Below are 20,482 nucleotides of genomic sequence, written 5' to 3'. Positions count from 1 at the left end.
GCAGCAGCCACCTTCAGTCTGCTGCTGGACAGCCAGCAGCAGCAGCAGCAGGAGAGGTAATTAATCAGCAACCCTCCTGCTAAGGGTAGACAGCTGCTCGTTCCACCCCCCCCCCCCCCGCCTTAATTGGTTCTCCTCCCTTCCAACGGTGTTGAGGCGGGTGGGAAAAGCCGGGGGTTGAGGGTACTGTGCTAAAAGAGGTGGAGTTATGCAGATCTAAAACGCGTGGATTGCAGCAGCAGCAAGCCGAAAAGTGCAGGCATGTGAGGGATCTAGAGGTTGACAGCATGTCTTCTTAACGGGAGTCCAGGTGGCCATCTCCACAAATGGACTTTTCAGAATCCTTGGGTGGCACCGTAGTCGGAAACCAATTCTGGTTATCGCTTCTCGGCCTTTTGGCTAAGATCAAGTGTAGTATCTTTTGAAAAGGCAGTTTTGTCCTTGGGCTGCCCTAGTAAATTGATGCATATTACACACTGGTTTGGTGCACTTGTTAGTACGCCAGGTGGCTCATAGAGTTATCTGATGGAAAACATGGCCCTCCAGGATCGAAGTCACTAGGCTTGGTAAGTGTGAGGGCTTTGGAGCAATGTGCCCCAGGAGTAGGCGCCCTGGTGGGAGTCCAAGCTTACTGGGACTGGGAACCCCAGAAAGACTTGGCTTCGTAGCACGCCGCACCTTTGCCAATCATACTTTCTGAGCAACCCCCCCTATTCCTGGCCTCCGGGCTAGGAAGGGGAATTTTTATAAACCCGGTCGGAGGTCCGGTCAGCTTTGGGCTGAGAAACCAACACAGGCTCCAGCTCCACTAGGGTGGCAGCCTAGATGGAAGCTGGGAGCACGAAAACGGCTCTTCTCCGGCTTCGGCTAGGGAGAGCATCGGAGATCCCTGACCCTCGCTGTGGCCTTCTGGCTCGGAGGGATGGGGATGGTTTATTGGGGACCCTCTCCTCCGGGAAGGGTCCACATGAATCCTCGCCTCGTGCGCTGTTTTGGTGTGACTTCGGTCACATTTTTCAGTGCCTTGGATGCAGCTTCAATCAAAAAATCTGTTCTTATCAGTTTAATATCTGATACGTCCCCTATCTGGGGACCATATATTAAATGGATTTTTAGAACAGGGAGATGGAAAAAGAGCTTGCTCTGTCCACTCCACGCATTGACCTGGTATTGCAGTATCTCCAGGACCGGTGCACCCCTTCTTTAATGCAGTTTCTAAAATCAGAAAGAATTGAATTCAATGCTTTTTGTTCATTTTGCTTGTTTGTCGGATTTTGGGATGGACTCTTTGGCTTTGCTTTTCTTCTCCTCATTGGATTTTTCATGTTAAAAGTTGCAGAAGCCAGATGACAAGCTCATTTTGGTTCAACTTCAGCAACTGTGCATTGCATTGCCATGTAATGTAATGTAATGCAATGCTATCTATCTAGCTCTCCCTCTATACTTCCTTTTGGATAAACAGACATATTAGGCAAGCATTTTGGAGCTTTCACCTAAATAACTACAGGTGGTGAGATAAGCTGCACAATATAATTGACCTTTCAGTATATTGTTGCACACACACCATTTATTTAGCAAATGCCCTTGTTATCAACAGCAGCCTTTTAAACTCACCTGAGCTAACAGGTATGTGAGCTGGTTACTCTGCTGCGCTTAAAATTTCTTTTTTGGTTTGCTACAATGCCTTTTCTGAAACGTTGTCTCCCTCTGCTGGAACACTGACTTCTTTCATTTAATGCCTGCAGACTATAAAAGAGAAACCAACCCAAAAAGTTTGGTTGATTAGTCTGTGGCATTCTTTTAAACTGTTGCTTATGGCGGTCTCTGTGAGCTTCTCAGTGACATTCAGCCATCCAGGTATCCCGCCTGCAGTAGACGGAATGTGGCAATGGAACGCTGGCTGCGCGTGTCATAATAGGCTCTGAGCCTTTATATACCTGCGCACAGCAGCAGCCACCTTCAGTCTGCTGCTGGACAGCCAGCAGCAGCAGCAGCAGGAGAGGTAATTAATCAGCAACCCTCCTGCTAAGGGTAGACAGCTGCTCGTTCCACCCCCCCCCCCCGCCTTAATTGGTTCTCCTCCCTTCCAACGGTGTTGAGGCGGGTGGGAAAAGCCGGGGGTTGAGGGTACTGTGCTAAAAGAGGTGGAGTTATGCAGATCTAAAACGCGTGGATTGCAGCAGCAGCAAGCCGAAAAGTGCAGGCATGTGAGGGATCTAGAGGTTGACAGCATGTCTTCTTAACGGGAGTCCAGGTGGCCATCTCCACAAATGGACTTTTCAGAATCCTTGGGTGGCACCGTAGTCGGAAACCAATTCTGGTTATCGCTTCTCGGCCTTTTGGCTAAGATCAAGTGTAGTATCTTTTGAAAAGGCAGTTTTGTCCTTGGGCTGCCCTAGTAAATTGATGCATATTACACACTGGTTTGGTGCACTTGTTAGTACGCCAGGTGGCTCATAGAGTTATCTGATGGAAAACATGGCCCTCCAGGATCGAAGTCACTAGGCTTGGTAAGTGTGAGGGCTTTGGAGCAATGTGCCCCAGGAGTAGGCGCCCTGGTGGGAGTCCAAGCTTACTGGGACTGGGAACCCCAGAAAGACTTGGCTTCGTAGCACGCCGCACCTTTGCCAATCATACTTTCTGAGCAACCCCCCCTATTCCTGGCCTCCGGGCTAGGAAGGGGAATTTTTATAAACCCGGTCGGAGGTCCGGTCAGCTTTGGGCTGAGAAACCAACACAGGCTCCAGCTCCACTAGGGTGGCAGCCTAGATGGAAGCTGGGAGCACGAAAACGGCTCTTCTCCGGCTTTGGCTAGGGAGAGCATCGGAGATCCCTGACCCTCGCTGTGGCCTTCTGGCTCGGAGGGATGGGGATGGTTTATTGGGGACCCTCTCCTCCGGGAAGGGTCCACATGAATCCTCGCCTCGTGCGCTGTTTTGGTGTGACTTCGGTCACATTTTTCAGTGCCTTGGATGCAGCTTCAATCAAAAAATCTGTTCTTATCAGTTTAATATCTGATACGTCCCCTATCTGGGGACCATATATTAAATGGATTTTTAGAACAGGGAGATGGAAAAAGAGCTTGCTCTGTCCACTCCACGCATTGACCTGGTATTGCAGTATCTCCAGGACCGGTGCACCCCTTCTTTAATGCAGTTTCTAAAATCAGAAAGAATTGAATTCAATGCTTTTTGTTCATTTTGCTTGTTTGTCGGATTTTGGGATGGACTCTTTGGCTTTGCTTTTCTTCTCCTCATTGGATTTTTCATGTTAAAAGTTGCAGAAGCCAGATGACAAGCTCATTTTGGTTCAACTTCAGCAACTGTGCATTGCATTGCCATGTAATGTAATGTAATGCAATGCTATCTATCTAGCTCTCCCTCTATACTTCCTTTTGGATAAACAGACATATTAGGCAAGCATTTTGGAGCTTTCACCTAAATAACTACAGGTGGTGAGATAAGCTGCACAATATAATTGACCTTTCAGTATATTGTTGCACACACACCATCTATTTAGCAAATGCCCTTGTTATCAACAGCAGCCTTTTAAACTCACCTGAGCTAACAGGTATGTGAGCTGGTTACTCTGCTGCGCTTAAAATTTCTTTTTTGGTTTGCTACAATGCCTTTTCTGAAACGTTGTCTCCCTCTGCTGGAACACTGACTTCTTTCATTTAATGCCTGCAGACTATAAAAGAGAAACCAACCCAAAAAGTTTGGTTGATTAGTCTGTGGCATTCTTTTAAACTGTTGCTTATGGTGGTCTCTGTGAGCTTCTCAGTGACATTCAGCCATCCAGGTATCCCGCCTGCAGTAGACGGAATGTGGCAATGGAACGCTGGCTGCGCGTGTCATAATAGGCTCTGAGCCTTTATATACCTGCGCACAGCAGCAGCCACCTTCAGTCTGCTGCTGGACAGCCAGCAGCAGCAGCAGCAGGAGAGGTAATTAATCAGCAACCCTCCTGCTAAGGGTAGACAGCTGCTCGTTCCACCCCCCCCCCCTGCCTTAATTGGTTCTCCTCCCTTCCAACGGTGTTGAGGCGGGTGGGAACAGCCGGGGGTTGAGGGTACTGTGCTAAAAGAGGTGGAGTTATGCAGATCTAAAACGCGTGGATTGCAGCAGCAGCAAGCCGAAAAGTGCAGGCATGTGAGGGATCTAGAGGTTGACAGCATGTCTTCTTAACGGGAGTCCAGGTGGCCATCTCCACAAATGGACTTTTCAGAATCCTTGGGTGGCACCGTAGTCGGAAACCAATTCTGGTTATCGCTTCTCGGCCTTTTGGCTAAGATCAAGTGTAGTATCTGTTCTTATCAGTTTAATATCTGATACGTCCCCTATCTGGGGACCATATATTAAATGGATTTTTAGAACAGGGAGATGGAAAAAGAGCTTGCTCTGTCCACTCCACGCATTGACCTGGTATTGCAGTATCTCCAGGACCGGTGCACCCCTTCTTTAATGCAGTTTCGAAAATCAGAAAGAATTGAATTCAATGCTTTTTGTTCATTTTGCTTGTTTGTCGGATTTTGGGATGGACTCTTTGGCTTTGCTTTTCTTCTCCTCATTGGATTTTTCATGTTAAAAGTTGCAGAAGCCAGATGACAAGCTCATTTTGGTTCAACTTCAGCAACTGTGCATTGCATTGCCATGTAATGTAATGTAATGCAATGCTATCTATCTAGCTCTCCCTCTATACTTCCTTTTGGATAAACAGACATATTAGGCAAGCATTTTGGAGCTTTCACCTAAATAACTACAGGTGGTGAGATAAGCTGCACAATATAATTGACCTTTCAGTATATTGTTGCACACACACCATCTATTTAGCAAATGCCCTTGTTATCAACAGCAGCCTTTTAAACTCACCTGAGCTAACAGGTATGTGAGCTGGTTACTCTGCTGCGCTTAAAATTTCTTTTTTGGTTTGCTACAATGCCTTTTCTGAAACGTTGTCTCCCTCTGCTGGAACACTGACTTCTTTCATTTAATGCCTGCAGACTATAAAAGAGAAACCAACCCAAAAAGTTTGGTTGATTAGTCTGTGGCATTCTTTTAAACTGTTGCTTATGGTGGTCTCTGTGAGCTTCTCAGTGACATTCAGCCATCCAGGTATCCCGCCTGCAGTAGACGGAATGTGGCAATGGAACGCTGGCTGCGCGTGTCATAATAGGCTCTGAGCCTTTATATACCTGCGCACAGCAGCAGCCACCTTCAGTCTGCTGCTGGACAGCCAGCAGCAGCAGCAGCAGGAGAGGTAATTAATCAGCAACCCTCCTGCTAAGGGTAGACAGCTGCTCGTTCCACCCCCCCCCCCTGCCTTAATTGGTTCTCCTCCCTTCCAACGGTGTTGAGGCGGGTGGGAACAGCCGGGGGTTGAGGGTACTGTGCTAAAAGAGGTGGAGTTATGCAGATCTAAAACGCGTGGATTGCAGCAGCAGCAAGCCGAAAAGTGCAGGCATGTGAGGGATCTAGAGGTTGACAGCATGTCTTCTTAACGGGAGTCCAGGTGGCCATCTCCACAAATGGACTTTTCAGAATCCTTGGGTGGCACCGTAGTCGGAAACCAATTCTGGTTATCGCTTCTCGGCCTTTTGGCTAAGATCAAGTGTAGTATCTGTTCTTATCAGTTTAATATCTGATACGTCCCCTATCTGGGGACCATATATTAAATGGATTTTTAGAACAGGGAGATGGAAAAAGAGCTTGCTCTGTCCACTCCACGCATTGACCTGGTATTGCAGTATCTCCAGGACCGGTGCACCCCTTCTTTAATGCAGTTTCGAAAATCAGAAAGAATTGAATTCAATGCTTTTTGTTCATTTTGCTTGTTTGTCGGATTTTGGGATGGACTCTTTGGCTTTGCTTTTCTTCTCCTCATTGGATTTTTCATGTTAAAAGTTGCAGAAGCCAGATGACAAGCTCATTTTGGTTCAACTTCAGCAACTGTGCATTGCATTGCCATGTAATGTAATGTAATGCAATGCTATCTATCTAGCTCTCCCTCTATACTTCCTTTTGGATAAACAGACATATTAGGCAAGCATTTTGGAGCTTTCACCTAAATAACTACAGGTGGTGAGATAAGCTGCACAATATAATTGACCTTTCAGTATATTGTTGCACACACACCATCTATTTAGCAAATGCCCTTGTTATCAACAGCAGCCTTTTAAACTCACCTGAGCTAACAGGTATGTGAGCTGGTTACTCTGCTGCGCTTAAAATTTCTTTTTTGGTTTGCTACAATGCCTTTTCTGAAACGTTGTCTCCCTCTGCTGGAACACTGACTTCTTTCATTTAATGCCTGCAGACTATAAAAGAGAAACCAACCCAAAAAGTTTGGTTGATTAGTCTGTGGCATTCTTTTAAACTGTTGCTTATGGCGGTCTCTGTGAGCTTCTCAGTGACATTCAGCCATCCAGGTATCCCGCCTGCAGTAGACGGAATGTGGCAATGGAACGCTGGCTGCGCGTGTCATAATAGGCTCTGAGCCTTTATATACCTGCGCACAGCAGCAGCCACCTTCAGTCTGCTGCTGGACAGCCAGCAGCAGCAGCAGCAGGAGAGGTAATTAATCAGCAACCCTCCTGCTAAGGGTAGACAGCTGCTCGTTCCACCCCCCCCCCTGCCTTAATTGGTTCTCCTCCCTTCCAACGGTGTTGAGGCGGGTGGGAACAGCCGGGGGTTGAGGGTACTGTGCTAAAAGAGGTGGAGTTATGCAGATCTAAAACGCGTGGATTGCAGCAGCAGCAAGCCGAAAAGTGCAGGCATGTGAGGGATCTAGAGGTTGACAGCATGTCTTCTTAACGGGAGTCCAGGTGGCCATCTCCACAAATGGACTTTTCAGAATCCTTGGGTGGCACCGTAGTCAGAAACCAATTCTGGTTATCGCTTCTCGGCCTTTTGGCTAAGATCAAGTGTAGTATCTGTTCTTATCAGTTTAATATCTGATACGTCCCCTATCTGGGGACCATATATTAAATGGATTTTTAGAACAGGGAGATGGAAAAAGAGCTTGCTCTGTCCACTCCACGCATTGACCTGGTATTGCAGTATCTCCAGGACCGGTGCACCCCTTCTTTAATGCAGTTTCTAAAATCAGAAAGAATTGAATTCAATGCTTTTTGTTCATTTTGCTTGTTTGTCGGATTTTGGGATGGACTCTTTGGCTTTGCTTTTCTTCTCCTCATTGGATTTTTCATGTTAAAAGTTGCAGAAGCCAGATGACAAGCTCATTTTGGTTCAACTTCAGCAACTGTGCATTGCATTGCCATGTAATGTAATGTAATGCAATGCTATCTATCTAGCTCTCCCTCTATACTTCCTTTTGGATAAACAGACATATTAGGCAAGCATTTTGGAGCTTTCACCTAAATAACTACAGGTGGTGAGATAAGCTGCACAATATAATTGACCTTTCAGTATATTGTTGCACACACACCATCTATTTAGCAAATGCCCTTGTTATCAACAGCAGCCTTTTAAACTCACCTGAGCTAACAGGTATGTGAGCTGGTTACTCTGCTGCGCTTAAAATTTCTTTTTTGGTTTGCTACAATGCCTTTTCTGAAACGTTGTCTCCCTCTGCTGGAACACTGACTTCTTTCATTTAATGCCTGCAGACTATAAAAGAGAAACCAACCCAAAAAGTTTGGTTGATTAGTCTGTGGCATTCTTTTAAACTGTTGCTTATGGCGGTCTCTGTGAGCTTCTCAGTGACATTCAGCCATCCAGGTATCCCGCCTGCAGTAGACGGAATGTGGCAATGGAACGCTGGCTGCGCGTGTCATAATAGGCTCTGAGCCTTTATATACCTGCGCACAGCAGCAGCCACCTTCAGTCTGCTGCTGGACAGCCAGCAGCAGCAGCAGCAGGAGAGGTAATTAATCAGCAACCCTCCTGCTAAGGGTAGACAGCTGCTCGTTCCACCCCCCCCCCGCCTTAATTGGTTCTCCTCCCTTCCAACGGTGTTGAGGCGGGTGGGAACAGCCGGGGGTTGAGGGTACTGTGCTAAAAGAGGTGGAGTTATGCAGATCTAAAACGCGTGGATTGCAGCAGCAGCAAGCCGAAAAGTGCAGGCATGTGAGGGATCTAGAGGTTGACAGCATGTCTTCTTAACGGGAGTCCAGGTGGCCATCTCCACAAATGGACTTTTCAGAATCCTTGGGTGGCACCGTAGTCGGAAACCAATTCTGGTTATCGCTTCTCGGCCTTTTGGCTAAGATCAAGTGTAGTATCTGTTCTTATCAGTTTAATATCTGATACGTCCCCTATCTGGGGACCATATATTAAATGGATTTTTAGAACAGGGAGATGGAAAAAGAGCTTGCTCTGTCCACTCCACGCATTGACCTGGTATTGCAGTATCTCCAGGACCGGTGCACCCCTTCTTTAATGCAGTTTCTAAAATCAGAAAGAATTGAATTCAATGCTTTTTGTTCATTTTGCTTGTTTGTCGGATTTTGGGATGGACTCTTTGGCTTTGCTTTTCTTCTCCTCATTGGATTTTTCATGTTAAAAGTTGCAGAAGCCAGATGACAAGCTCATTTTGGTTCAACTTCAGCAACTGTGCATTGCATTGCCATGTAATGTAGTGTAATGCAATGCTATCTATCTAGCTCTCCCTCTATACTTCCTTTTGGATAAACAGACATATTAGGCAAGCATTTTGGAGCTTTCACCTAAATAACTACAGGTGGTGAGATAAGCTGCACAATATAATTGACCTTTCAGTATATTGTTGCACACACACCATCTATTTAGCAAATGCCCTTGTTATCAACAGCAGCCTTTTAAACTCACCTGAGCTAACAGGTATGTGAGCTGGTTACTCTGCTGCGCTTAAAATTTCTTTTTTGGTTTGCTACAATGCCTTTTCTGAAACGTTGTCTCCCTCTGCTGGAACACTGACTTCTTTCATTTAATGCCTGCAGACTATAAAAGAGAAACCAACCCAAAAAGTTTGGTTGATTAGTCTGTGGCATTCTTTTAAACTGTTGCTTATGGCGGTCTCTGTGAGCTTCTCAGTGACATTCAGCCATCCAGGTATCCCGCCTGCAGTAGACGGAATGTGGCAATGGAACGCTGGCTGCGCGTGTCATAATAGGCTCTGAGCCTTTATATACCTGCGCACAGCAGCAGCCACCTTCAGTCTGCTGCTGGACAGCCAGCAGCAGCAGCAGCAGGAGAGGTAATTAATCAGCAACCCTCCTGCTAAGGGTAGACAGCTGCTCGTTCCACCCCCCCCCCCGCCTTAATTGGTTCTCCTCCCTTCCAACGGTGTTGAGGCGGGTGGGAACAGCCGGGGGTTGAGGGTACTGTGCTAAAAGAGGTGGAGTTATGCAGATCTAAAACGCGTGGATTGCAGCAGCAGCAAGCCGAAAAGTGCAGGCATGTGAGGGATCTAGAGGTTGACAGCATGTCTTCTTAACGGGAGTCCAGGTGGCCATCTCCACAAATGGACTTTTCAGAATCCTTGGGTGGCACCGTAGTCGGAAACCAATTCTGGTTATCGCTTCTCGGCCTTTTGGCTAAGATCAAGTGTAGTATCTGTTCTTATCAGTTTAATATCTGATACGTCCCCTATCTGGGGACCATATATTAAATGGATTTTTAGAACAGGGAGATGGAAAAAGAGCTTGCTCTGTCCACTCCACGCATTGACCTGGTATTGCAGTATCTCCAGGACCGGTGCACCCCTTCTTTAATGCAGTTTCTAAAATCAGAAAGAATTGAATTCAATGCTTTTTGTTCATTTTGCTTGTTTGTCGGATTTTGGGATGGACTCTTTGGCTTTGCTTTTCTTCTCCTCATTGGATTTTTCATGTTAAAAGTTGCAGAAGCCAGATGACAAGCTCATTTTGGTTCAACTTCAGCAACTGTGCATTGCATTGCCATGTAATGTAATGTAATGCAATGCTATCTATCTAGCTCTCCCTCTATACTTCCTTTTGGATAAACAGACATATTAGGCAAGCATTTTGGAGCTTTCACCTAAATAACTACAGGTGGTGAGATAAGCTGCACAATATAATTGACCTTTCAGTATATTGTTGCACACACACCATCTATTTAGCAAATGCCCTTGTTATCAACAGCAGCCTTTTAAACTCACCTGAGCTAACAGGTATGTGAGCTGGTTACTCTGCTGCGCTTAAAATTTCTTTTTTGGTTTGCTACAATGCCTTTTCTGAAACGTTGTCTCCCTCTGCTGGAACACTGACTTCTTTCATTTAATGCCTGCAGACTATAAAAGAGAAACCAACCCAAAAAGTTTGGTTGATTAGTCTGTGGCATTCTTTTAAACTGTTGCTTATGGCGGTCTCTGTGAGCTTCTCAGTGACATTCAGCCATCCAGGTATCCCGCCTGCAGTAGACGGAATGTGGCAATGGAACGCTGGCTGCGCGTGTCATAATAGGCTCTGAGCCTTTATATACCTGCGCACAGCAGCAGCCACCTTCAGTCTGCTGCTGGACAGCCAGCAGCAGCAGCAGCAGGAGAGGTAATTAATCAGCAACCCTCCTGCTAAGGGTAGACAGCTGCTCGTTCCACCCCCCCCCCCCGCCTTAATTGGTTCTCCTCCCTTCCAACGGTGTTGAGGCGGGTGGGAACAGCCGGGGGTTGAGGGTACTGTGCTAAAAGAGGTGGAGTTATGCAGATCTAAAACGCGTGGATTGCAGCAGCAGCAAGCCGAAAAGTGCAGGCATGTGAGGGATCTAGAGGTTGACAGCATGTCTTCTTAACGGGAGTCCAGGTGGCCATCTCCACAAATGGACTTTTCAGAATCCTTGGGTGGCACCGTAGTCGGAAACCAATTCTGGTTATCGCTTCTCGGCCTTTTGGCTAAGATCAAGTGTAGTATCTGTTCTTATCAGTTTAATATCTGATACGTCCCCTATCTGGGGACCATATATTAAATGGATTTTTAGAACAGGGAGATGGAAAAAGAGCTTGCTCTGTCCACTCCACGCATTGACCTGGTATTGCAGTATCTCCAGGACCGGTGCACCCCTTCTTTAATGCAGTTTCTAAAATCAGAAAGAATTGAATTCAATGCTTTTTGTTCATTTTGCTTGTTTGTCGGATTTTGGGATGGACTCTTTGGCTTTGCTTTTCTTCTCCTCATTGGATTTTTCATGTTAAAAGTTGCAGAAGCCAGATGACAAGCTCATTTTGGTTCAACTTCAGCAACTGTGCATTGCATTGCCATGTAATGTAATGTAATGCAATGCTATCTATCTAGCTCTCCCTCCATACTTCCTTTTGGATAAACAGACATATTAGGCAAGCATTTTGGAGCTTTCACCTAAATAACTACAGGTGGTGAGATAAGCTGCACAATATAATTGACCTTTCAGTATATTGTTGCACACACACCATCTATTTAGCAAATGCCCTTGTTATCAACAGCAGCCTTTTAAACTCACCTGAGCTAACAGGTATGTGAGCTGGTTACTCTGCTGCGCTTAAAATTTCTTTTTTGGTTTGCTACAATGCCTTTTCTGAAACGTTGTCTCCCTCTGCTGGAACACTGACTTCTTTCATTTAATGCCTGCAGACTATAAAAGAGAAACCAAGCCAAAAAGTTTGGTTGATTAGTCTGTGGCATTCTTTTAAACTGTTGCTTATGGCGGTCTCTGCGAGCTTCTCAGTGACATTCAGCCATCCAGGTATCCCGCCTGCAGTAGACGGAATGTGGCAATGGAACGCTGGCTGCGCGTGTCATAATAGGCTCTGAGCCTTTATATACCTGCGCACAGCAGCAGCCACCTTCAGTCTGCTGCTGGACAGCCAGCAGCAGCAGCAGCAGGAGAGGTAATTAATCAGCAACCCTCCTGCTAAGGGTAGACAGCTGCTCGTTCCACCCCCCCCCGCCTTAATTGGTTCTCCTCCCTTCCAACGGTGTTGAGGCGGGTGGGAACAGCCGGGGGTTGAGGGTACTGTGCTAAAAGAGGTGGAGTTATGCAGATCTAAAACGCGTGGATTGCAGCAGCAGCAAGCCGAAAAGTGCAGGCATGTGAGGGATCTAGAGGTTGACAGCATGTCTTCTTAACGGGAGTCCAGGTGGCCATCTCCACAAATGGACTTTTCAGAATCCTTGGGTGGCACCGTAGTCGGAAACCAATTCTGGTTATCGCTTCTCGGCCTTTTGGCTAAGATCAAGTGTAGTATCTGTTCTTATCAGTTTAATATCTGATACGTCCCCTATCTGGGGACCATATATTAAATGGATTTTTAGAACAGGGAGATGGAAAAAGAGCTTGCTCTGTCCACTCCACGCATTGACCTGGTATTGCAGTATCTCCAGGACCGGTGCACCCCTTCTTTAATGCAGTTTCTAAAATCAGAAAGAATTGAATTCAATGCTTTTTGTTCATTTTGCTTGTTTGTCGGATTTTGGGATGGACTCTTTGGCTTTGCTTTTCTTCTCCTCATTGGATTTTTCATGTTAAAAGTTGCAGAAGCCAGATGACAAGCTCATTTTGGTTCAACTTCAGCAACTGTGCATTGCATTGCCATGTAATGTAATGTAATGCAATGCTATCTATCTAGCTCTCCCTCTATACTTCCTTTTGGATAAACAGACATATTAGGCAAGCATTTTGGAGCTTTCACCTAAATAACTACAGGTGGTGAGATAAGCTGCACAATATAATTGACCTTTCAGTATATTGTTGCACACACACCATCTAATTAGCAAATGCCCTTGTTATCAACAGCAGCCTTTTAAACTCACCTGAGCTAACAGGTATGTGAGCTGGTTACTCTGCTGCGCTTAAAATTTCTTTTTTGGTTTGCTACAATGCCTTTTCTGAAACGTTGTCTCCCTCTGCTGGAACACTGACTTCTTTCATTTAATGCCTGCAGACTATAAAAGAGAAACCAACCCAAAAAGTTTGGTTGATTAGTCTGTGGCATTCTTTTAAACTGTTGCTTATGGCGGTCTCTGTGAGCTTCTCAGTGACATTCAGCCATCCAGGTATCCCGCCTGCAGTAGACGGAATGTGGCAATGGAACGCTGGCTGCGCGTGTCATAATAGGCTCTGAGCCTTTATATACCTGCGCACAGCAGCAGCCACCTTCAGTCTGCTGCTGGACAGCCAGCAGCAGCAGCAGCAGGAGAGGTAATTAATCAGCAACCCTCCTGCTAAGGGTAGACAGCTGCTCGTTCCACCCCCCCCCCCGCCTTAATTGGTTCTCCTCCCTTCCAACGGTGTTGAGGCGGGTGGGAACAGCCGGGGGTTGAGGGTACTGTGCTAAAAGAGGTGGAGTTATGCAGATCTAAAACGCGTGGATTGCAGCAGCAGCAAGCCGAAAAGTGCAGGAATGTGAGGGATCTAGAGGTTGACAGCATGTCTTCTTAACGGGAGTCCAGGTGGCCATCTCCACAAATGGACTTTTCAGAATCCTTGGGTGGCACCGTAGTCGGAAACCAATTCTGGTTATCGCTTCTCGGCCTTTTGGCTAAGATCAAGTGTAGTATCTGTTCTTATCAGTTTAATATCTGATACATCCCCTATCTGGGGACCATATATTAAATGGATTTTTAGAACAGGGAGATGGAAAAAGAGCTTGCTCTGTCCACTCCACGCATTGACCTGGTATTGCAGTATCTCCAGGACCGGTGCACCCCTTCTTTAATGCAGTTTCTAAAATCAGAAAGAATTGAATTCAATGCTTTTTGTTCATTTTGCTTGTTTGTCGGATTTTGGGATGGACTCTTTGGCTTTGCTTTTCTTCTCCTCATTGGATTTTTCATGTTAAAAGTTGCAGAAGCCAGATGACAAGCTCATTTTGGTTCAACTTCAGCAACTGTGCATTGCATTGCCATGTAATGTAATGTAATGCAATGCTATCTATCTAGCTCTCCCTCTATACTTCCTTTTGGATAAACAGACATATTAGGCAAGCATTTTGGAGCTTTCACCTAAATAACTACAGGTGGTGAGATAAGCTGCACAATATAATTGACCTTTCAGTATATTGTTGCACACACACCATCTATTTAGCAAATGCCCTTGTTATCAACAGCAGCCTTTTAAACTCACCTGAGCTAACAGGTATGTGAGCTGGTTACTCTGCTGCGCTTAAAATTTCTTTTTTGGTTTGCTACAATGCCTTTTCTGAAACGTTGTCTCCCTCTGCTGGAACACTGACTTCTTTCATTTAATGCCTGCAGACTATAAAAGAGAAACCAACCCAAAAAGTTTGGTTGATTAGTCTGTGGCATTCTTTTAAACTGTTGCTTATGGCGGTCTCTGTGAGCTTCTCAGTGACATTCAGCCATCCAGGTATCCCGCCTGCAGTAGACGGAATGTGGCAATGGAACGCTGGCTGCGCGTGTCATAATAGGCTCTGAGCCTTTATATACCTGCGCACAGCAGCAGCCACCTTCAGTCTGCTGCTGGACAGCCAGCAGCAGCAGCAGCAGGAGAGGTAATTAATCAGCAACCCTCCTGCTAAGGGTAGACAGCTGCTCGTTCCACCCCCCCCCCCGCCTTAATTGGTTCTCCTCCCTTCCAACGGTGTTGAGGCGGGTGGGAACAGCCGGGGGTTGAGGGTACTGTGCTAAAAGAGGTGGAGTTATGCAGATCTAAAACGCGTGGATTGCCGCAGCAGCAAGCCGAAAAGTGCAGGCATGTGAGGGATCTAGAGGTTGACAGCATGTCTTCTTAACGGGAGTCCAGGTGGCCATCTCCACAAATGGACTTTTCAGAATCCTTGGGTGGCACCGTAGTCGGAAACCAATTCTGGTTATCGCTTCTCGGCCTTTTGGCTAAGATCAAGTGTAGTATCTGTTCTTATCAGTTTAATATCTGATACGTCCCCTATCTGGGGACCATATATTAAATGGATTTTTAGAACAGGGAGATGGAAAAAGAGCTTGCTCTGTCCACTCCACGCATTGACCTGGTATTGCAGTATCTCCAGGACCGGTGCACCCCTTCTTTAATGCAGTTTCTAAAATCAGAAAGAATTGAATTCAATGCTTTTTGTTCATTTTGCTTGTTTGTCGGATTTTGGGATGGACTCTTTGGCTTTGCTTTTCTTCTCCTCATTGGATTTTTCATGTTAAAAGTTGCAGAAGCCAGATGACAAGCTCATTTTGGTTCAACTTCAGCAACTGTGCATTGCATTGCCATGTAATGTAATGTAATGCAATGCTATCTATCTAGCTCTCCCTCTATACTTCCTTTTGGATAAACAGACATATTAGGCAAGCATTTTGGAGCTTTCACCTAAATAACTACAGGTGGTGAGATAAGCTGCACAATATAATTGACCTTTCAGTATATTGTTGCACACACACCATCTATTTAGCAAATGCCCTTGTTATCAACAGCAGCCTTTTAAACTCACCTGAGCTAACAGGTATGTGAGCTGGTTACTCTGCTGCACTTAAAATTTCTTTTTTGGTTTGCTACAATGCCTTTTCTGAAACGTTGTCTCCCTCTGCTGGAACACTGACTTCTTTCATTTAATGCCTGCAGACTATAAAAGAGAAACCAACCCAAAAAGTTTGGTTGATTAGTCTGTGGCATTCTTTTAAACTGTTGCTTATGGCGGTCTCTGTGAGCTTCTCAGTGACATTCAGCCATCCAGGTATCCCGCCTGCAGTAGACGGAATGTGGCAATGGAACGCTGGCTGCGCGTGTCATAATAGGCTCTGAGCCTTTATATACCTGCGCACAGCAGCAGCCACCTTCAGTCTGCTGCTGGACAGCCAGCAGCAGCAGCAGCAGGAGAGGTAATTAATCAGCAACCCTCCTGCTAAGGGTAGACAGATGCTCGTTCCACCCCCCCCCCCGCCTTAATTGGTTCTCCTCCCTTCCAACGGTGTTGAGGCGGGTGGGAACAGCCGGGGGTTGAGGGTACTGTGCTAAAAGAGGTGGAGTTATGCAGATCTAAAACGCGTGGATTGCAGCAGCAGCAAGCCGAAAAGTGCAGGCATGTGAGGGATCTAGAGGTTGACAGCATGTCTTCTTAACGGGAGTCCAGGTGGCCATCTCCACAAATGGACTTTTCAGAATCCTTGGGTGGCACCGTAGTCGGAAACCAATTCTGGTTATCGCTTCTCGGCCTTTTGGCTAAGATCAAGTGTAGTATCTGTTCTTATCAGTTTAATATCTGATACGTCCCCTATCTGGGGACCATATATTAAATGGATTTTTAGAACAGGGAGATGGAAAAAGAGCTTGCTCTGTCCACTCCACGCATTGACCTGGTATTGCAGTATCTCCAGGACCGGTGCACCCCTTCTTTAATGCAGTTTCTAAAATCAGAAAGAATTGAATTCAATGCTTTTTGTTCATTTTGCTTGTTTGTCGGATTTTGGGATGGACTCTTTGGCTTTGCTTTTCTTCTCCTCATTGGATTTTTCATGTTAAAAGTTGCAGAAGCCAGATGACAAGCTCATTTTGGTTCAACTTCAGCAACTGTGCATTGCATTGCCATGTAATGTAATGTAATGCAATGCTATCTATCTAGCTCTCCCTCTATACTTCCTTTTGGATAAACAGACATATTAGGCAAGCATTTTGGAGCTTTCACCTAAATAACTACAGGTGGTGAGATAAGCTGCACAATATAATTGACCTTTCAGTATATTGTTGCACACACACCATCTATTTAGCAAATGCCCTTGTTATCAACAGCAGCCTTTTAAACTCACCTGAGCTAACAGGTATGTGAGCTGGTTACTCTGCTGCGCTTAAAATTTCTTTTTTGGTTTGCTACAATGCCTTTTCTGAAACGTTGTCTCCCTCTGCTGGAACACTGACTTCTTTCATTTAATGCCTGCAGACTATAAAAGAGAAACCAACCCAAAAAGTTTGGTTGATTAGTCTGTGGCATTCTTTTAAACTGTTGCTTATGGCGGTCTCTGTGAGCTTCTCAGTGACATTCAGCCATCCAGGTATCCCGCCTGCAGTAGACGGAATGTGGCAATGGAACGCTGGCTGCGCGTGTCATAATAGGCTCTGAGCCTTTATATACCTGCGCACAGCAGCAGCCACCTTCAGTCTGCTGCTGGACAGCCAGCAGCAGCAGGAGAGGTAATTAATCAGCAACCCTCCTGCTAAGGGTAGACAGATGCTCGTTCCACCCCCCCCCCGCCTTAATTGGTTCTCCTCCCTTCCAACGGTGTTGAGGCGGGTGGGAACAGCCGGGGGTTGAGGGTACTGTGCTAAAAGAGGTGGAGTTATGCAGATCTAAAACGCGTGGATTGCAGCAGCAGCAAGCCGAAAAGTGCAGGCATGTGAGGGATCTAGAGGTTGACAGCATGTCTTCTTAACGGGAGTCCAGGTGGCCATCTCCACAAATGGACTTTTCAGAATCCTTGGGTGGCACCGTAGTCGGAAACCAATTCTGGTTATCGCTTCTCGGCCTTTTGGCTAAGATCAAGAGTAGTATCTGTTCTTATCAGTTTAATATCTGATACGTCCCCTATCTGGGGACCATATATTAAATGGATTTTTAGAACAGGGAGATGGAAAAAGAGCTTGCTCTGTCCACTCCACGCATTGACCTGGTATTGCAGTATCTCCAGGACCGGTGCACCCCTTCTTTAATGCAGTTTCTAAAATCAGAAAGAATTGAATTCAATGCTTTTTGTTCATTTTGCTTGTTTGTCGGATTTTGGGATGGACTCTTTGGCTTTGCTTTTCTTCTCCTCATTGGATTTTTCATGTTAAAAGTTGCAGAAGCCAGATGACAAGCTCATTTTGGTTCAACTTCAGCAACTGTGCATTGCATTGCCATGTAATGTAATGTAATGCAATGCTATCTATCTAGCTCTCCCTCTATACTTCCTTTTGGATAAACAGACATATTAGGCAAGCATTTTGGAGCTTTCACCTAAATAACTACAGGTGGTGAGATAAGCTGCACAATATAATTGACCTTTCAGTATATTGTTGCACACACACCATCTATTTAGCAAATGCCCTTGTTATCAACAGCAGCCTTTTAAACTCACCTGAGCTAACAGGTATGTGAGCTGGTTACTCTGCTGCGCTTAAAATTTCTTTTTTGGTTTGCTACAATGCCTTTTCTGAAACGTTGTCTCCCTCTGCTGGAACACTGACTTCTTTCATTTAATGCCTGCAGACTATAAAAGAGAAACCAACCCAAAAAGTTTGGTTGATTAGTCTGTGGCATTCTTTTAAACTGTTGCTTATGGCGGTCTCTGTGAGCTTCTCAGTGACATTCAGCCATCCAGGTATCCCGCCTGCAGTAGACGGAATGTGGCAATGGAACGCTGGCTGCGCGTGTCATAATAGGCTCTGAGCCTTTATATACCTGCGCACAGCAGCAGCCACCTTCAGTCTGCTGCTGGACAGCCAGCAGCAGCAGCAGCAGGAGAGGTAATTAATCAGCAACCCTCCTGCTAAGGGTAGACAGCTGCTCGTTCCACCCCAGACCCCCCCCCCGCCTTAATTGGTTCTCCTCCCTTCCAACGGTGTTGAGGCGGGTGGGAACAGCCGGGGGTTGAGGGTACTGTGCTAAAAGAGGTGGAGTTATGCAGATCTAAAACGCGTGGATTGCAGCAGCAGCAAGCCGAAAAGTGCAGGCATGTGAGGGATCTAGAGGTTGACAGCATGTCTTCTTAACGGGAGTCCAGGTGGCCATCTCCACAAATGGACTTTTCAGAATCCTTGGGTGGCACCGTAGTCGGAAACCAATTCTGGTTATCGCTTCTCGGCCTTTTGGCTAAGATCAAGTGTAGTATCTGTTCTTATCAGTTTAATATCTGATACGTCCCCTATCTGGGGACCATATATTAAATGGATTTTTAGAACAGGTAGATGGAAAAAGAGCTTGCTCTGTCCACTCCACGCATTGACCTGGTATTGCAGTATCTCCAGGACCGGTGCACCCCTTCTTTAATGCAGTTTCTAAAATCAGAAAGAATTGAATTCAATGCTTTTTGTTCATTTTGCTTGTTTGTCGGATTTTGGGATGGACTCTTTGGCTTTGCTTTTTTTCTCCTCATTGGATTTTTCATGTTAAAAGTTGCAGAAGCCAGATGACAAGCTCATTTTGGTTCAACTTCAGCAACTGTGCATTGCATTGCCATGTAATGTAATGTAATGCAATGCTATCTATCTAGCTCTCCCTCTATACTTCCTTTTGGATAAACAGACATATTAGGCAAGCATTTTGGAGCTTTCACCTAAATAACTACAGGTGGTGAGATAAGCTGCACAATATAATTGACCTTTCAGTATATTGTTGCACACACACCATCTATTTAGCAAATGCCCTTGTTATCAACAGCAGCCTTTTAAACTCACCTGAGCTAACAGGTATGTGAGCCGGTTACTCTGCTGCGCTTAAAATTTCTTTTTTGGTTTGCTACAATGCCTTTTCTGAAACGTTGTCTCCCTCTGCTGGAACACTGACTTCTTTCATTTAATGCCTGCAGACTATAAAAGAGAAACCAACCCAAAAAGTTTGGTTGATTAGTCTGTGGCATTCTTTTAAACTGTTGCTTATGGCGGTCTCTGTGAGCTTCTCAGTGACATTCAGCCATCCAGGTATCCCGCCTGCAGTAGACGGAATGTGGCAATGGAACGCTGGCTGCGCGTGTCATAATAGGCTCTGAGCCTTTATATACCTGCGCACAGCAGCAGCCACCTTCAGTCTGCTGCTGGACAGCCAGCAGCAGCAGCAGCAGGAGAGGTAATTAATCAGCAACCCTCCTGCTAAGGGTAGACAGCTGCTCGTTCCACCCCCCCCCCGCCTTAATTGGTTCTCCTCCCTTCCAACGGTGTTGAGGCGGGTGGGAACAGCCGGGGGTTGAGGGTACTGTGCTAAAAGAGGTGGAGTTATGCAGATCTAAAACGCGTGGATTGCAGCAGCAGCAAGCCGAAAAGTGCAGGCATGTGAGGGATCTAGAGGTTGACAGCATGTCGTCTTAACGGGAGTCCAGGTGGCCATCTCCACAAATGGACTTTTCAGAATCCTTGGGTGGCACCGTAGTCGGAAACCAATTCTGGTTATCGCTTCTCGGCCTTTTGGCTAAGATCAAGTGTAGTATCTGTTCTTATCAGTTTAATATCTGATACGTCCCCTATCTGGGGACCATATATTAAATGGATTTTTAGAACAGGGAGATGGAAAAAGAGCTTGCTCTGTCCACTCCACGCATTGACCTGGTATTGCAGTATCTCCAGGACCGGTGCACCCCTTCTTTAATGCAGTTTCTAAAATCAGAAAGAATTGAATTCAATGCTTTTTGTTCATTTTGCTTGTTTGTCGGATTTTGGGATGGACTCTTTGGCTTTGCTTTTCTTCTCCTCATTGGATTTTTCATGTTAAAAGTTGCAGAAGCCAGATGACAAGCTCATTTTGGTTCAACTTCAGCAACTGTGCATTGCATTGCCATGTAATGTAATGTAATGCAATGCTATCTATCTAGCTCTCCCTCTATACTTCCTTTTGGATAAACAGACATATTAGGCAAGCATTTTGG

The 20,482-nt window shown here is 45.8% G+C and overlaps 15 non-coding genes and 2 pseudogenes across 15 annotated transcripts; all 17 read left to right on the top strand.

Annotated features, from left to right (window-relative positions):
• Window positions 1-379: 379 nt before the first annotated feature.
• LOC141186093 (U2 spliceosomal RNA) lies at window positions 380-495 on the top strand (annotated as a pseudogene).
• A 524-nt stretch (window positions 496-1,019) lies between these two features.
• LOC141185622 (U2 spliceosomal RNA) lies at window positions 1,020-1,201 on the top strand. The gene has a single exon (XR_012260265.1). It is a non-coding gene; the product is annotated as a U2 spliceosomal RNA (small nuclear RNA).
• A 1,122-nt stretch (window positions 1,202-2,323) lies between these two features.
• Window positions 2,324-2,439, top strand: LOC141186091 (U2 spliceosomal RNA; annotated as a pseudogene).
• A 524-nt stretch (window positions 2,440-2,963) lies between these two features.
• Window positions 2,964-3,145, top strand: LOC141185621 (U2 spliceosomal RNA). Its single transcript, XR_012260264.1, has one exon. It is a non-coding gene; the product is annotated as a U2 spliceosomal RNA (small nuclear RNA).
• A 1,122-nt stretch (window positions 3,146-4,267) lies between these two features.
• Window positions 4,268-4,458, top strand: LOC141185995 (U2 spliceosomal RNA). Its single transcript, XR_012260562.1, has one exon. It is a non-coding gene; the product is annotated as a U2 spliceosomal RNA (small nuclear RNA).
• A 1,122-nt stretch (window positions 4,459-5,580) lies between these two features.
• Window positions 5,581-5,771, top strand: LOC141185981 (U2 spliceosomal RNA). The gene has a single exon (XR_012260552.1). It is a non-coding gene; the product is annotated as a U2 spliceosomal RNA (small nuclear RNA).
• Window positions 5,772-6,892: 1,121 nt separating this feature from the next.
• On the top strand, window positions 6,893-7,083 carry LOC141185969 (U2 spliceosomal RNA). Its single transcript, XR_012260544.1, has one exon. It is a non-coding gene; the product is annotated as a U2 spliceosomal RNA (small nuclear RNA).
• A 1,120-nt stretch (window positions 7,084-8,203) lies between these two features.
• On the top strand, window positions 8,204-8,394 carry LOC141185957 (U2 spliceosomal RNA). The gene has a single exon (XR_012260534.1). It is a non-coding gene; the product is annotated as a U2 spliceosomal RNA (small nuclear RNA).
• A 1,121-nt stretch (window positions 8,395-9,515) lies between these two features.
• LOC141185945 (U2 spliceosomal RNA) lies at window positions 9,516-9,706 on the top strand. The gene has a single exon (XR_012260525.1). It is a non-coding gene; the product is annotated as a U2 spliceosomal RNA (small nuclear RNA).
• Window positions 9,707-10,828: 1,122 nt separating this feature from the next.
• LOC141185933 (U2 spliceosomal RNA) lies at window positions 10,829-11,019 on the top strand. Its single transcript, XR_012260514.1, has one exon. It is a non-coding gene; the product is annotated as a U2 spliceosomal RNA (small nuclear RNA).
• Window positions 11,020-12,138: 1,119 nt separating this feature from the next.
• Window positions 12,139-12,329, top strand: LOC141185920 (U2 spliceosomal RNA). Its single transcript, XR_012260509.1, has one exon. It is a non-coding gene; the product is annotated as a U2 spliceosomal RNA (small nuclear RNA).
• Window positions 12,330-13,450: 1,121 nt separating this feature from the next.
• On the top strand, window positions 13,451-13,641 carry LOC141184626 (U2 spliceosomal RNA). Its single transcript, XR_012259364.1, has one exon. It is a non-coding gene; the product is annotated as a U2 spliceosomal RNA (small nuclear RNA).
• Window positions 13,642-14,762: 1,121 nt separating this feature from the next.
• LOC141185908 (U2 spliceosomal RNA) lies at window positions 14,763-14,953 on the top strand. The gene has a single exon (XR_012260498.1). It is a non-coding gene; the product is annotated as a U2 spliceosomal RNA (small nuclear RNA).
• A 1,121-nt stretch (window positions 14,954-16,074) lies between these two features.
• LOC141185896 (U2 spliceosomal RNA) lies at window positions 16,075-16,265 on the top strand. The gene has a single exon (XR_012260491.1). It is a non-coding gene; the product is annotated as a U2 spliceosomal RNA (small nuclear RNA).
• Window positions 16,266-17,379: 1,114 nt separating this feature from the next.
• LOC141184810 (U2 spliceosomal RNA) lies at window positions 17,380-17,570 on the top strand. The gene has a single exon (XR_012259530.1). It is a non-coding gene; the product is annotated as a U2 spliceosomal RNA (small nuclear RNA).
• Window positions 17,571-18,697: 1,127 nt separating this feature from the next.
• Window positions 18,698-18,888, top strand: LOC141184978 (U2 spliceosomal RNA). Its single transcript, XR_012259683.1, has one exon. It is a non-coding gene; the product is annotated as a U2 spliceosomal RNA (small nuclear RNA).
• Window positions 18,889-20,008: 1,120 nt separating this feature from the next.
• Window positions 20,009-20,199, top strand: LOC141185883 (U2 spliceosomal RNA). Its single transcript, XR_012260480.1, has one exon. It is a non-coding gene; the product is annotated as a U2 spliceosomal RNA (small nuclear RNA).
• Window positions 20,200-20,482: the final 283 nt, after the last annotated feature.

This window comes from Phyllobates terribilis, unplaced genomic scaffold, assembly GCF_046119375.1.
Source record: "Phyllobates terribilis strain yellow unplaced genomic scaffold, ASM4611937v1 Scaffold_40__1_contigs__length_11209783, whole genome shotgun sequence".
Lineage (NCBI taxonomy): Eukaryota > Metazoa > Chordata > Amphibia > Anura > Dendrobatidae > Phyllobates > Phyllobates terribilis.
The sequence above is the reverse complement of the archived record's forward strand: the minus strand, read 5'-3'. Positions and strand labels throughout refer to the sequence as shown.